The sequence below is a fragment of the Lynx rufus genome, unplaced genomic scaffold (genome assembly GCF_022079265.1).
Source record: "Lynx rufus isolate CCGP_SWC_20201006 ecotype Redwood Valley unplaced genomic scaffold, mLynRuf1.p SCAF_20, whole genome shotgun sequence".
In the NCBI taxonomy this organism is placed as follows: domain Eukaryota; kingdom Metazoa; phylum Chordata; class Mammalia; order Carnivora; family Felidae; genus Lynx; species Lynx rufus.
The window spans coordinates 10,454,533-10,471,686 of NW_025814835.1; positions in this window are offsets into that span (position 1 = coordinate 10,454,533).

The following is a 17,154-nucleotide window of genomic DNA, read 5'->3' on the forward strand; positions in this document are numbered from 1 at the left end:
TGGGGTGAAGCATAATGTCTTGGGCTCTTTTTGTCATTGATGGCATTGGTTGATGACTTTAAAATAAATTTTAGCTGCATGAATTGTGTTCAACAACATCTTACATTGAATTTTTCTCTTCCTGTCAATTCACAATGCAGTACCTGGTACCTCATGGGGACTTAATAAATGTCAAGTAAATGACAGATGACTAGGTTTATGAAATCAGGAATACAATATACACAGGATGTTGAATAAGTTCCTGAATTACAGAATATTTTTTATAAATGGTGATTTTCATATAAAAGTCAAAATTTAATGCCCACAATGATTACGAATAGTGATAATTAGGGACACCTGGGTGGTCCAGTCCATTAAGCAACTGACTTTGGCTCCGGTTATGACCTCACAGTTCATGGGTTCAAGCCCTGCATAGGGATCTGTGTGGTCAGTGCAGAGTCTGCTTGGGATCCTCTGTCTCCCTCTCTCTCTGCTCTCTTGTTCTCTCTCTCTCTCTCTCTCTCTCTCTCTTTCTCTTTCTCAAAAATAATAAAGTAAACATTAACAAAATAATAGTGACAGTTATATACATATCGATAGCTTTAATATCAAGTTACTTTATACAGGGTAACACTGATAATGCAACTAAGAGTCTAATTGCACTTCCAAATCCTAGTTGTTGTGTGCTCATGTGTGGTAATGACACGTCTGGCTACGTCGTATTTATCCACTGCTTTATAATCAGCACTGTTAATGGGAAAATAAGCAAGCTTTATAATACTGCAAAAATCATGATTGATGCAACATCTCCTCTGTATTTACTTAGCTCCAGACTTTACTTAAAGGCATTACTCACATGCGGAAATGATCTTCATGTATCTTCAGACTATGCAAAACAAGTAAAAATCCCTTAATTGATTAGCCAATTAGCACAAAGCACTGGTGCTTATTTATCTGCATATTTAGAAGTCTGTTAATAGACCTTGGTAAGAATAAATAAATCAAAGGTAAAATACGTCCAAATATTTTCTGGAGTAACCATGTTACACAGGATAAAAGTGACAATAGAGATACAATCACTGTAGGGGACTTTAAAGCAAACTACATTTAGGCATCAGTAGACTCCCACGGGGTCAGTGATTTAAATGCTCCCTTATTGGGCAAACAGGGGTTAAAGCAATAGACTGCCGAGAGCTTATGACAGGCATTTTCTTTGGAATGGTAAGTCCCGGTGGCTTTCATAGACTTTTCTCTTGTACTCTATTCCAGCTGCTATCATTCCATCAGTCTCACTATCAGATTCTGTCTACATTAGGTTATTTAATTAATTTTCCTTAATATGGAATAAAACATAGGAGAATGAATTATTCACAGTTCCTACCCCTAGAATCTTTATTCATTCATTCAATCAACTTGCCACTTGGTTGGCTTCAGGAAGTTATTTAACCACCTAATTTCCGGTTTCTGTGTCTACAAAACTTGACATATTTGCCTCTTGATTTCTTACCCAGAGAATACATGTGATAATTAAGTGAAATCCTTCTTTAAAAGCAAAATCCTTCAGGTAAATCACTCAATACTAGTATGTCTAGTATGAAGTAATCATTATATCAATAAAATTCTTCTTTTTTATTGAAATATAATCAACATACAACATACTATTAGTTTCAGGATGTCTGAGGCTTGCCGTTAGAAAAAGATGCCTATAGGGGCGCCTGGGTGTCTCAGTTGGTTAAGTGACCGACTTCAGCTCAGGTCATGATCTTGAGGTTGGTGAATTTGAGCCCTGTGTCGGACTCTGTGCTGACAGCTCAGAGCCTGGAACCCATTTCAGATTCTGTGTCTCCCTCTCTCTCGGCCCCTCCCCCGCTCACACTCTGTCTCTCTCTCCTTCAAAATAAATAAACATTAAAAAAAATGTAAAAAGAAAAAGATGCCTATAAATGTGTCTATGAATATATACTCTAAAAATGTTATAAGCACGAAAGACACATATACTAAAGGATTTAACAAAGGAAGCTTACATATGGCTTATACTGTGCACTGATCATCACATCCCAAGTTACTCCTAATGCCAATTCGAGTCCTGGAAAAATGCCGTTACTGCACTTAAGCTTTACCTGTATTTATCCATGGCCTTCATTGCAGTCGGCCACATTTAGCCTTCCCTCCTTATTTTCCTACCTTTGCTTTTCTTCATTAAAAAAATAATAATAAAGCTTAATTATAATAAGGCCATTATCTCCTCTCCTTCATGTCTACTCCTACCTCATGTGACAGCTAAAGTCGCTCACTCGCTGTCTCTGGGAAAAGTGAGGTATGGGATGACTGTGTTTACTGATCAGTTTCTGGAATTGAACTTCCCAAATGTCACCCTGTATGCACTATGATCCTGGCTATACCAATTTCTCCTCTGTGAATTGGTTGTTACTTAATCATCCTTCAGTGTTTTCATCTATAAAATGGGAATTATCTTATATACCTCCTAAAGTCATGTGCCTTGAATGAATTAAAGCAAGTAACACATTCAGATCAGTGCCTGGCAGAAAAGATGCCTTCAAAAACTATCATTTTATTAATAATATTGTCTCCATCTCCATCATCCTCTACACTTTTATTTGTATTTCCATCTAACACATTTAAAACTTATATAAATAATCTGTTCTTCTTTTCTCAGACTGATTAAAAATATATGTCACATGAGCATGAGAAGTATTGTTTTCATTGTCCACTACTGTAGTCTCTCTGATTGGAAACATGCCTGATAATCGATAAATATTTGTAAATGACCACAATTTATAATGTTGTAAGTACATATTACTTCTTATTCTTAATCTTTTACATAAACTTTTTTTTCATGGAACTCAGAGCTGATTCCACTCTTAACTCTCAGTTCCCATCCTGATTCTGAGTTTCATGTCTGTAATCTACAACACAATCCTCACTGTTTTCAGAACAAAACACACACAGAAGTCATCAGTTGGATCCGGGCGCAAGAAAAAGAGAGAGAGAGAGATGACCTCTCTCATCCGGGGAGAGAGAGAGAGAGAGAGGAAGAGGAAGGCTTCAGTTCACTCAATTTACAAAATTAGGCGATTTACCTACTTGACCATTACATGATTCACAAATACATTTAGTGTATACATATTTGTACATAGAATATACCGTAATTGTTGTTATTAATGTGTTCTGTCCTACCGTAATTATACTATCTATTAGTATACTAATAGACATCAGAGAACTAAATAAGCACTAGGAAAGACCACTGGGATTGGAAAAGTTGTCTTGACTTCCTGCCAAAAGTAACTACTCTGGTATCATGGGCAGAAGAGAGTACTAATACCATGGAGACAAAAATCTCAAAAGAAAGAGCTGATATAACATTCATTTGTTTTTCATCCCCTAGATGATAATTTATAGGTAAGATTTGTTTTCAAATATTTACTGAAGACTTGGGACAAAGATTTAAGCATTCAAAGAAACTTGCTTGGTCTCTGAGTAAGTATTTGATCTACTTTAGTGTAGCTGTTAGATATTGAACTGGGACAAATAATCATTTTAATGACTATGCAGCAAAGCTATAAGGCCAGGAAGACAGCAGGATTGAATTTTCAGGATAACAAACATGATAGGTCAGCGTGCAAAAGGATGAACACTGGCTGTAAACTCGGGGCTTTGCCACTTACCAGTTACACTTTCTGGCACTCCGGGGCTGCGGTCTACCTGGGGGCCTAATCACATGCATTGCAAAAGGACAAGCAAACGAATACGAAGGGGCCTTCCAAAGACAATTTTGATGTTATAAAGATATGTGGTCATAACGGGAAATAAGGCTTAATTAGCATTGCCTACACTGATTTTATGGTTTAGTATTTCCTTGTAACTGCATATGGAAGTATACAAAAAGTCTTCTCAGCCCGTCAAGCTTCTAAACATCTTAATCCTTTTCTGTGACCTTCAGTGACCTCATACATAAAATGGGGAAAATACCATCTACCTTTCATATTTGCAATAATAACCACGTGAGCCAAATGACTTGCGCTGTGGTTAGCCTCCAGCAGATACTTAACAATTTATACTTTCCCAAATATCTTGGGGTCTAGAAGATCATGTAGAATATTTAACAAAAACGATACGAGTGTGCTTTAACCTGTAGTTTAGGGAAGTGTTGGGGTTGTTAAGGTTTAATAGCAACATCCATCCTTCCCACTGAGTTCAGAATTGATTGGGAAACAGAGATGGCAATCAGCCCTATGAGTATTAATTTTAAATTTATTCATAAAAAGTATGGGTTCCAGGATGTGATTAGGTATATGGCCATTTTGGGTCTTACGTCGGTAAGACTGTCTTACTGGTCTTACTGTCGGTAAGGCCATTTGGGTCTTACTGACACTTACAGTCGGTTAAGTGTTGGACTTCAGCTCAGGTCACGATCTCCCGGTCCATGAATTCGAGCCCCGCGTCAGGCTCTGGGATGACAGTTCAGAGCCTGGAGGCTGCTTCAGGTTCTTTGTCTCCTTTTCGCTCTGCCCCTCCTTGCTCAAAATCTGTCTCTCTCTCTCTCTCTCTCTCAAAAATAAGGAAATATTAAAAAGGAACTTAAAAAGAAGCTATTATCAGTCTTTTTGATTTCACAATCAACTGAAAAATAAGCTTGTTTTTGGAAGTGTGTGAATCTATGCTTAAAACATTAGAAAATGTTGTGTGCTCTCGTCTAATAATTTCCTTATGTAGTTTTTTTTTTACCAACAGTTGACATCATTTGAGTTATTTTTACGCCAATTTCTGTCATTATAATTTGATTGAATACAATGTGAAATGGAAAGCAGTCGGACATAATCAAAAGTAATAATCCTTGCTGCTTGGGTGAATCATAGGGCTTGGTGACATTTAGATTGCTTTGGAATTTGTGAGTTGTAATCTTCTGAAATTTATTCTAGAAACTACTTCAAGAGTTTTGCTCAAATGACAACTTTTAAAATTTGATTTTATTACAAGAGGCAAATGCTCTTTATTATAAATGACTTATTTTAGCTTATAAATGTAGTAAGATGTCTTGTTTAAATCTAATTTTAGTTTTGATGTCTTGTTAGACATCATTTCTAAAGAGTATCATTTGTTGCATGTTAAATCTGAAAGCAGGGTTCACAATACTATCCAGGGCAACCAATCTATTTATCTTACAAATGTTGAGGAATGTTGGCCTGCAAATTGTCAGATACCTGCACCTGTGGTGGGATGCCTGATGATTGACTCAGCGAAGTAGAGAAGGTAGGACTTTTCACTGATCCTTTCTCTTCCCTCCCTATTATATAGCTGGAGTTTTGTCTATAAATATTTATTGCAATGCTAGGTTTATTTTTGTACATCAAATCTGCATGGAACAGAAGGCCCACATCAGCTTATTTGATCTTCGAAAGGAAATGCATCACTAAATAATAGTTTTCTAGTAGTAAAGGCTTAATGGGAGTTATCAAATATCAAATTTCTATCTAAAGTAGAAATTATCCTCTTTTCTTATCATTAAGTCCACCTTTAACATCATGTTCCCTGTAAATGGTAATGTCTGGAATTCAGTAGTGATTTTCTAGAGAAAGAATTAAAGGAGTTAATTCATTCTTTTGTGTCTAAGTCCCAGGTCCTTGCACTTTAAGTGTGCCTATCCCTATGCAGTTTTACCAACATTTTATGTAGACTGCTTTGGGGCTTGGGGACAAATCTTTGTGTGGCAATTCTAATATAACATAACCATTTTATATATAATAGAATTATAATACAATATATAATAATAGAATAGAATTATAATTCTAATAATTATATAATAATTAATTATAGTAATTAATAATATTTAAATAATTAAATAGTTGATTAATTGCTAAAATCAATTATTATAATAATATAGAGAAGGCTATTTACTGGGTTTTAATTTCCCTGTAAGAAAGAAGAGAGAAGTAACTAGGGATCTAAACTCTCTGTAGTTCATGGGGTTTCCCTAAAGATGAATGGATGTGTATTTGCTCAGATTAATAGGGTAGTAACACATGATGGACATTTAGCAAGAACCATATCATGTGCAATATGCTGTCAGGAGTTGTACATTGAAAAATCCAATAAAATTGTGAAAATAATTGTTGCACTTATAAAAGAAGAAGAAGAATCAGATTATTTGTTTTGGGGTATATTATATGAAGAATAACTTTAAATATTAAAATTAAATTTTGTCCAGATGAAATTAGAGCTTCTTTGCTCAGGATCAATGTGACATTAGTAAGGATACGAAGGGACTGGGTTTTCCCTTTTATTCTCAGAAAAATGACACGGAAGCAGTAAGGATAATTGTGCAAATGATCCTGTAAAAGTTCGAGGCCTCTCTTACACTTCTCTTCAGAAGCATCAGTGTCTCTGCCTTCTGAGTGTTTGGCTGTTACACTCACTGAATTAAAAGAAAACAAGAAATCAAACAGAAAGGCTCAACTGTCATCAAGTATAAGATCAATTTATTCTCTTCCCAAGCTTCACATACTGACTCATATAGGAGCATTTTTTGCTCACAATCATTGTAGTCAAAATACTAATGAGGCTACCTATGTTAGGAATGAAATTTTTGTACAATTTATAAATATTAGCATATATTTAGAAAATCATAGCTAATTCTCCATCCCCTGAGTGTGGTATAAGATGGATTTTGGGAGGTTTGCTTAGTTGTTAAGTAGTGTGTGTTGATAATTTATTATAGATCCAAAATTTAGGGCTGGGCTAAAAGTTTAGACCAAAGAGGCTCTTTTTCTAGATAGTCTTGCTCTACTGACCAGAGAAATAAAGTTCTATATTGGAATTTGGGGCCTGAGACAACTAATAACAAGAGGTGTCTTTTCAACCCACGTCCTGAGTACAGATACTCTAGTTGAGATTCCTGGGGGTTGGTAGGTACATATCGTAGATATTGATGGGTCCAGTTCCAAATGCCAAATCTTTTTTTTTTTTTTTTTGCCTCTTAGGACACAGCTTATAATTTCAAATAAAGTTCTTAAAATTTGTGATGCCTCATCTCATAAACAAGTTCTTGGCATTCATAGATCTTTTGGTCATTGTTGGAGAGTCTTTAAATGGTTAACGGATCCCTACAAATAACGTGTAAATATTTTTTTCCATGCATTTTCTTAGAAAGAAAATTGAGCCGGCATAACAGCATCAACAGTTTGTGACATCTTACTCTTAAATATAAGAACATTTAATTACAAACAATAAACAGAAACAGAATCCATTGCCAAATAGAAATCACAAATGTATTGTTGAATGACCTCTTTTTGAAACACTCCAGGTTCACAGTGCTTAGGATTTGTAATCTGGCCATCCCGCAAAGCATTCACTATTACTGTTAAATACCAAATGCCGTGAATAATACATATTTGGCTGAATATAGTAAGAAATAAGACTCACTACTGTCAACAGATTCATAGGGTAGTAGCAGCAGCATACTAATAGCAGTAGTGGTAATAGTGACGTGAATGTGATCATTTTAAAAGGAGTTTAATCCGTAGAATCTCAGGGTCATTTACGTATTTTTATGTAATACATTAAGACAAACATGCAGACGTTGCGTCATTAAATCATATAATCGGTGTTACTAGTAGAATAACTTCCGAACCTTCGTTTCCTTACCTTTAGCATAGCGTAAAGGGTTGTAAAGACATTAAATTAGAAAATCAAGGTAATTTGTAAATATTTGGCACAAAGGCTTTAATAGAGAGTAGACATGATAAAGTTAATCATAATATTAGGAAACGTAGTTTACATTGTTACTGAAAATAATTATTCTAGTGTGTACTATTTTTCCAAAATAATGCAATTTTAACAAATGCATTGGGCTCAACTTTCAATTTTTCCACATAGAGATTACACCCAAAATGCTAATGAAATTTGAAAGATTAATTTGTAAAGTAGATATGACTCCAAGTTTTGCTATGAATTATTTGGGGTAAGGGGAGCCTCACCTATTTTCTCTTTCATACCATTTAAGTTGTTTGATAATAAAAGTGGGTTTAGTTTTAGAGACCTAGGAGAGTGAGGAAGCTTTGTGATGGATTTGCATCTCAAACATTAATTTAGTATATGAAGAAGGAAAACAATTAATGGAATGATTTAGAATTCCATTAATACTTATATTAATGGTAAAAAGCTAGTATTTGCAGTAAATATCTCATATGTAAGTACTATGAAAACACACTACAAACGATAAATTATGAGAAAGCTATTTGGTAGCAAAAACTGTAGTTCTTCTCTAAGAACATAAAGTCCATCACTGATGCCACTTTCAAAGGTAATATTTTTTTCTAACTCCTTTAATTGTTAGTTGAAAAACAAAACTTCTGTTCGACACAAAGACGTGCATGCATGTACACACGCACTTCCATGTACTATGGATAATTTTCATTAAAGACACTTTATAAAAACATATCTGTTTTCAAGAATAGGCTTTAATCATGCATCACATATAAGGATGATATCAGAAAACAATTCACTATGGTATTTACTTGGACAAATGATATGAGAAGATTTGAAGGAAACCATAGACGCCACACCAATGACTTTTGAGCAGAGAAAAGAGATGGTTGTCATTAGAAGTAAAGTTACTTAAAAAAATCAGGTTATCTTCTCCACTGGAAATCCCTCAAAACTTACAGTAATAAGAGAATACGAGGTCAAAGGAAAACTGGACATAAGTATATCAAGATCTCTATAATATGGATCCCCAGAACATTTTCAGTAAAAGAATTCTACCTCGAACCCTTAGAAAAGTAAAGGAAAGTTAGAAGTTTAGTTGGAATATATCTGGAAGAAATCTCTGCATTTATAAGTTTTTATGTAAACAACAATGGGGTAACCCATGTAGTTCCAGAAAAATGTATCCAGCATGAGCCTCATGAAAACAGACACATGAGGCTGAGTTCTAGAAAAAACTGAGAGGATGTGTATTTAAAGCATGTGCAAAAACAAAAACAAAAAGTGCCCAGTGTGGGCACTACAGATAAACACACATGTGTATAGACACACACACACACACGCGCGCGCACGCACACACACACACACACACACATCCTGCATAAAAGAGGGTTAAATAGTTCGGGTTACTCAAGTTCATCATGATCCCAGTGAGATAGAAATGGATAATTGAATACACAGTACCTTGAAAATTTAATTTTCTTTTGGTCTCGTATAATGTGAATGGTGCTTTATGTCTATAAATATTGCACAAAATACAACTCTAGGTATACAATATATTCTTTAAGCTCCAGTCAACTATAGTATTCAGGGCCTAATTTAAGGAATAACAATTTAAGGAATAACAATCTGTTATGGAGAAAACATTGGCTGTACAGTACTTGGGATTACTGTTAGATTATGTGTTTTATGACATTCATTTTGGGTGATTTAATAGGCATCCAAGAAAAATTTTGTCTAGGAGGGATTTTGCATTATATACTGATTTTTAAAAAAATACTACCGTTAGCACCCACTCTGCCCAAGACTCAAAAAATCAGTTAAACGAAATAGTATAATGAAACTTTCTTAAAGACTGAGGTTACCCGGAAAAGTTTTGTGCCTGTATATGATCTTTCACATAATTTTGGATGTAAATTATGTGAAAACAAATGCCTTGTTAAATCAATGTTTAAATCTCTTTCTTTCGTCAGGATGCATATTTATTATTTAGAATATTTCCAAGGGCCTAGAGAAATTAAGGGACAGACAAGCTCACTTAGAAAGTGCCAGGAAATCAAGTACTTGTAATAATTTCTATTCAAATATACTAATATTGTTCAGAAACAATGCTTTTTTATGATTTGTGTTAATATGGAGACAGTAGTAATAGAAGATGATATTTAAGTTAATGGTCCCCTTAAAACCTCAAAACTATCCTTGACAAAATATTCTTCTCAATCAACTCTCCAAGGAAAATTCAAACACAAAAGGAAAAGCTAAGAAACGATCCTTCATTGAATACAATCAATTCAGATGGCAGAGTGAGAAGTCTATTTTGAACCTGGGTGTAAGTAGAGTTGTCTGATTCATTTTTAACAACAACCAAGATTCTATTTAAAACTCTCTGTGACACTTGCATGTTTTTTTCCTCAATTGGTTTCTCCATTGAGCTCAAAGGGAGAAACCTAAGTGCCTTTCTATTCTAGCAGGCAGAACTACAGTGAAATATCACATCAAATAGTGGGCTCTTTGTACTGTCTGTCTTATAAGTTCAAGTAACATCAAATTAAGGCAAGCTGAAGGTTGATGATTTTTATCTTCAATGGAGTATAAAAAAAAAAAAAAGAATGTATTGAATCTTGTTACGAAGGGGACAAGAGTCACATTCACCAGTGTCCGGAAACAAGACAGAAAGGAGAAATAGTTGCCCAACTGCATACAGCAGAGATATCCTTGGTCACTAATACAGATGCTTGCTCAAGAAGGAAGGTCAGTTTCCAAATTTAATCACCATTTACAATAGAACAGAGAAGACAAAAGACAGAAAGACAGACAGAAAGAAAGGGAGGAAGGGAGGAAGGGAGGAAGAGAGGAAGGGGGGAAAAGAAAAAAAAATTAAAGAAAAAAAAACAGAAGAGAAAAGAAAACAGCTGAAGAAGTCTCCTACGCTTCCAAGTCCTACTTAATTCTCTTTGAAGAGGATGATCTGTAAGCAGGTATCTCCTTGGCCAGTTGTGTCAAGAAGGAAAAGCGCAGGCAAAGACGTTTCTTCCTACATTCTAACTGCCGAGAACTTGCAGAAGGTCATGCCCCAACACATGACGACCACTGACTAAGGAAAGTTTTTCAGATCCTAAATAGAAGAGATTTAAGCACCCATGAGCAGTCCTTAAAGGAATTAATGAGTAATGTTAAATGGAAGACGCTTGACTAGGACTGACACATAATAATTCGAAATGACTTATTCTTTCATTTGATTGATTTCATGGATTTTGAAACACATAATACTATTTAAATAGGAATTATATTTCATTAACGTATAGGGGCAGTGATATTGGAAAACTGGGCCTCTTGACTGAGCCAAGGGAAAAACTCAAATTGAGTATTTTGATAAAACACATCCTGAAGTTGTTAAGAAAACAAAATAAATAGGCTATTTGAATGACAAATTATTTCGTTGTTAGATAACTTTGATTTATTTTTTATCTGTTATTTAAACAATAAACTAGTATCTAAAATAGAGTGTTGAAGCTATGCTTTGAGTGTTTTTTTTAATCATTAGTAAGAGCAACAAAATTCCTAAAATAATCAGTTAAACAATACTTTCCAAAAATCAAAACGATGTAAACTGTCCAGGTTGGTTAGGAAAGAAAGATCTGTGCCTTCAACGACACATGATGTTATCTTTGCTTTCAAAGTATATGGCATAAATAGTTACCTAAGGTCCCCTAAGAGTCTCTGGACGATGCTCAGGCATTTGGCTGTGGTGTAAATATGGTCAAAAATTTAAAAATATATATATATATATATATATTTTACAGAGTATGTAATGTGACAGTAGACATACCTTAAAATAAAGGTTGATATAATGCAAAAAAAAAAAATTAAAGGCATACTAAATCTTAATTTTACTTTAAAACAATAAAGTGATTCCCTACTTAAATGATATGAAATGCAGAAAACAGTATTATTAAAATTTAATGAAATGTTTATGTGACAAATTATAAAGAATTTGAATGTTAAATAAGATTTTAAATATTGTACACTTTTTGGTGAAAAGCCATAATAAAACTAATGTATTGCAATCTAGTTTTCCCATGAGTGCTACTTTAAATATATTTGTTAGTTTTAAAATGACATTTAATTACATAAAAGTAAATTTAGCTTACTATATCTTATGATTTTTTTTTCAAGTAAAAAGACAAATAGGTTAAAAGCCAAATGTTTTTCAAATATGAAAATTCAAGAGCCGCCTGGATGGCTCAGTCTGTCAAGCATCAGACTCTTGGTTTTGGCTCAGGTCATGATCTTGCCCTTCATCAGATCGAGCCCAGGCACTGAGCTCTGTGCTGACATGAAAGAAAGAAAGAAAGAAAGAAAGAAAGAAAGAAAGAAAGAAAGAAAAAGAAAGAAAAAAGAATTTCATTCCATGCAACACAACTAACATCTTAATGGAACTATTTTTTTTAAATACTCCTGATAGTAATATCTACTTTTCAAGAAATTTTAAAACTCCTTTTACAAAATGGTAAGTTTGACCAAATTTAGACCTTTTTATTATTAAAACTTTTTTTTTCCAATTTACTTATACTCACTTTGGATACCTACACTCAATTGCTATTTAAGATAATTCTAAAGAGTAAACATCAAATATTATTCAGGCCACATATTTCTAAACTGTTCTCTGCCGAAGACATGATTTCTTAGGCTGTGTACATTCTTCTGACTTTTCATGTTTAAGTCTTAAATAGAAACAAAACACCCCCTTTTCTTCTCCTTCTTTAAGGCTTAAAGAAAAGTCCGTTATTTTGATCACATTGGGTAAGTCTTGACTTTCTGTTGGTCCAAGGGGCATATTTCTAAAGAAAAATAGTGACAATATAGCAATAGGAAAAAAGAAAAGAGAGAGACGCTTTATGAAGTGAGGTTTTCTATCTCCCTCTTGTGTTTCATTTAAAAGAAAACATATCTAGCAGTTACTGATTCCGTGTTTCCAGCCTGATACAATTACAATCAGAGCAGCAAAGAAAGCCGGTCTCCGTAGTTCCTCTGGACATTAGTTAAATAGCATCACAAAATCAATTAAAGTTATGCTGAACAGTTTACAGTTCACTTTGTGTTTGTATCCTGAGATGTTTGGAAGCTAATAAGCAAGAAAAATGGTATTGACTCTGTTTTCCTCCTGTTCTCAGTAAGCTCATTTTTCAGACAAAACCGAGAACATGCCGGCAATATGTCTTATTAGTAAAACAAATTGAAAACTTTACTGGTTTAGGTCACACTGTAGTACAAGTGATAGAACCTACTACAAGAAATATAGAGGAATAATTTACTTTTCAGCTGAGAACTGAACAGGGAAAATAGTAGCCCCTCATAGGCACCATAGACATGCTACTGTTGGATCTAAAATGAATTACCAGGCTTAATAAACTTTCAACCTAATTATATCCACTTAAGTGTAAGTTATTTGCCATAGAAAATTTAGCACATGAAACTTAAGACTATTTTAAATATGGAAGTTCAATGTTTTATTAACCTCTCACTAAAAAAAAAAAAAATACTTAGTTCTGGAAAGGAAGAGATAAATTTAGAAGTTAGTTAATGTTTTAAAATACAATCAAATAGGGCACCTGGGTGGCTCAGTGGGTTAAGCTTCCAACTTCAGCTTAGGTCATGATCTCATGGTTCCTGGGTTTGAGCCCTGCGTCGGGCTCTGTGCTGACAGCTAAGAGCCTGGAACCTGTTTCAGATTCTGTGTCTCCCTCTCTCTCTGCCCCTCCCCTGCTCATGCTCTCTGTCTCTCTCTCCCTCTCTCTCTCTCTCTCTCAAAAAATAAATAAACATTAAAATAAAAAAATATGATCAAATAAATGCATACACATAAATTACTCATGTACTCTCTATCTAAACATTCATGCTTGCTCTAGAATTGAGGAAATTATAAGTCGGTTTATATAGTGATGTACCAAAAAAGAGGATAGGTTACTTCCGAGTGATCCTTCCATTTAATCATTTAATCAACTCATACTATTCACAGAATTTATCCTTCCATGTTACTTTTTTTTTTTAGAAATTTACTTTAGTTAAATTTACCATATAACAAATTATCCCACAACTCGGTGGCTGAAAGAAACAGGAACAGCCATTTACTCTAGTGCATGTGTCTGCAGACCAGCTGGGGCTCAACACAGCTTTCTGCTTCCAGCTGCTGGCCTAGAGCTCGGTTTCTTTCTGGAGTTTGATCCCTCTTCTGCTCCTGTGTTTTTAATTGGAACTCAGCCTGAAGAGGAAGTGATCCTCATTGCTTAAAGCAAGTCACATGATCAAGCTCATAGTCAAGGATGAGAGTTTCAAAGTAGCATAGCAAAGGACATGGTTGTAGAGATCGAGTGAAGACAGTTTTTTTGTGGTTGTTGTTTTGTCTTGTTTTGTTTTTTTCCTGTCGAGAAACATCATGGTTATTATCCAAGTAGAGCATCTTTGAATGACAAATCCAAAATATTACAGAGGCTATTCTTTCTTTATGACAATTAAGAACTCTTTTCCCATATACATAGAACACTGTAGAATATTCTTTAAGAACTGTTTTATCTTAAGCACTGTTTTATCTGCATTTCACACATCTACTATACTGTAACTTTATTTCTATTCAGTTGAAATATTTTGGAATTCCTTCTCAATTTTTTCTTTGGTTAAAGGATTACTTAGGCTTTTCTTAAGTAATGTTTAGATAGTTGGGTATTTTATATTTATGCTTTTATTACACTATCCAGTTTAATTAACCAAGTGGTGAGATAGTATATTCTGAATATTTCTAGGTACTAATACTTGCTCTATGCAGCAACATGTTAGATAAGGATATATATTCCATGTGCATTTCAGATCATATACTTTGCAATCGTTGCTATCAATGAAGCCAATGAGATCATTGACCTTTTATCTATGTTGTTTTTTGTCTTTGGGGGTAGAAGCCTATCTTATTTCCTCTGGAGATTTTACATCTTCCCCCCCCCCCACTCAAATCTCTACTTTCCCATACTTTGAGGCTTCCCACAAACCCTCCTCATCTACAAGTCTTCTCAAGAAGTTAAATTGCTCCCACCTGTCTCTCTAGGCGTGTAAAAACTCCTCTTTTTTTTTTCACATTTCACTACCTAGAAATCATCTGCCTAGAAATATACCTAGAGATCCTCCTCCGTTGAAGCTGGGCTTGCATGGAATTTCACGGAGCTCTCGGGAAGTGGAACCCTGACACAGGGGTTCTCGGTTCTCAGTGGGTTCTTAGTTTATCCCTCATGGGACACGGGTTTCCAGAGAAATTCCCTGTCCTATCCTGCTTCACTGCTCCGCTTTTCAGCCCTGAGACTCTGGACCAGGAGGGCCTGGTTGTGGGTTCCCAAAGAAGGACGTCAACCCTTGGACACCCTCTGAAAACGCATTTCTGTTTCCAAAGGCCTTTTCCGCTTGTTTCATTGGAACTGTTCCACAAGCTGTATTGTGACATAGCTCGCAAACTTCCTGGCTTAAAGGTAAGGTATCAGGAACTGAGCAAACAGCACTATTCCATAAGAAACTTGGTTAATAAAACTATTGTCCCTATACATACAAACCATGTCAAAATTTAGACTCAGAGCTAGAAATACAAACTCTTATAGAAGATTTTATCGACATTTACCTACAACAATCTAGTACAAATATTGACTCAAATGCTTATATATTTTTGTCTAGAAAAGGCAGAGAAAATATTGGAGAGTGCACCTATTTTATATAAAATATGCTTCTGCTTGGGGACAGACTTGTAAATGTTGTGAATGTAATTATTTTGAATTTAAGCTAGGCACTGAAATAGAGTTTCAGAAACAGAAGTGTGCATAATAATGTCTTGCTTTACCTTTTCAATGGATAAGAACATTCAAACACTGAGTTTTTAGGTGATTTAACATCTTAGTTCTTTTTTCCTCTTTAAGAACTGTTTCCCCACTTACAAATATATATTTGGTGCAGTTTATAAATTTTATCTAGTTTTTTTTACCCATTAACCTATATGTGTGTTTGGTTTTTTTTTAAGGATTATAATATAATCTTTATTTTTTTAATGTTTATTTATTCTTGAGAGAGAGAGACAGAGCATGAGGAGGGGAGGGGCAGAGAGAGAGGGAGACACAGAATCTGAAACAGGCTCCAGGCTCCGAGCTGTCAGCACAGATCTGTGTCAGCACAGATCCTGACGTGGGGCTCAAACTCCCTAAACCTGAGATCAAGACCTGAGCCGAAGTCAGATGCTTAATTGACTGAAACACCCAGGCACCCCTTAATGACCTCATTTTAATTTGATTTTCTCTTCAAAGACATTATTTCCAAATAAGGCCATATTCTGAATTACTAAGGGTTAGGACTTCAATATGTATTTTGTGGTGAAACACATTCCACCTCATAACATCTAGTCTATATATTGGACTCTACTGTATTTGGTTCAAAGCAAGGAATTCATGCCTAAAGTAAAATAACCCCATTGACAAAATTATGAAATTTTCTTAACCAAGTGGTACCAAGGTTAGTACAAGTACACGTGTTTTAGAAAAAAAAAATTAGAATATATATTAAAGAGAAAATGCACTCACTCTTTGAATCAGAAATGCCACTTCCAAATATTTACCCCAAATTATAAAACAAAACAGAAACAACAAATTCTTATATATATCCCCAAGAAAATATTCACAGCCATGTGAGTTGCATCATTTCTATAAAGCAGAAATCAGGTCAAATAGCCAGGAACAAGAACATCTACAATTGTGATATAGATGTGAAAGAAAATATTATAATTATCTAAAATGTGGAAACGGGGGTATATGTACCAATTTATTATTTAAAAAAATATGTTTTATTTTTGGGAGAGAGAGAGGGGGAGAAAGAGAGAGACAGAGTGTGAGTGGGGAGGGGCAGAGAGAGAGGGAGACCCAGAATCCAAAGTAGGCTCCAGGTTCTGAGCTGTCAGTGCAGAGACCGATCCAGGGCTCCAACTCAAGAACCTTGAGATCCTGACCTGAGTCGAAGCCGGACGCTTAAAGCGACTGAGCCACCCAGGCGCCCCATATATGTACCAATTTAAATAAGACTCACAGACCACGTGATGTAATGAAAGTTGCAGAAACACACAAATAGCATGGTATTATAACAACGACACACGCAAGTGGTTGATGCTAAAATATGAAATTCTAACACTTGCACAAAAGAAATAAATACTCCATGTAGGATGGTGATTACTTTCACAATGTTACCGCTGGGATGAGAGAGAAAGAAACCAGTTTTGGAACGCAAAATTGGTCTTCAATTTCGGGGTGTGTAATATTCACTTACAAAAGGGGTGCCTGGGTGGCTCAGTCGGTTGAGCGTCCGACTTCAGCTCAGGTCATGATCTGACACCCCGTGAGGTCAAGCCCCGCGTCGGGCTCTGTGCTGACAGCTCAGAGC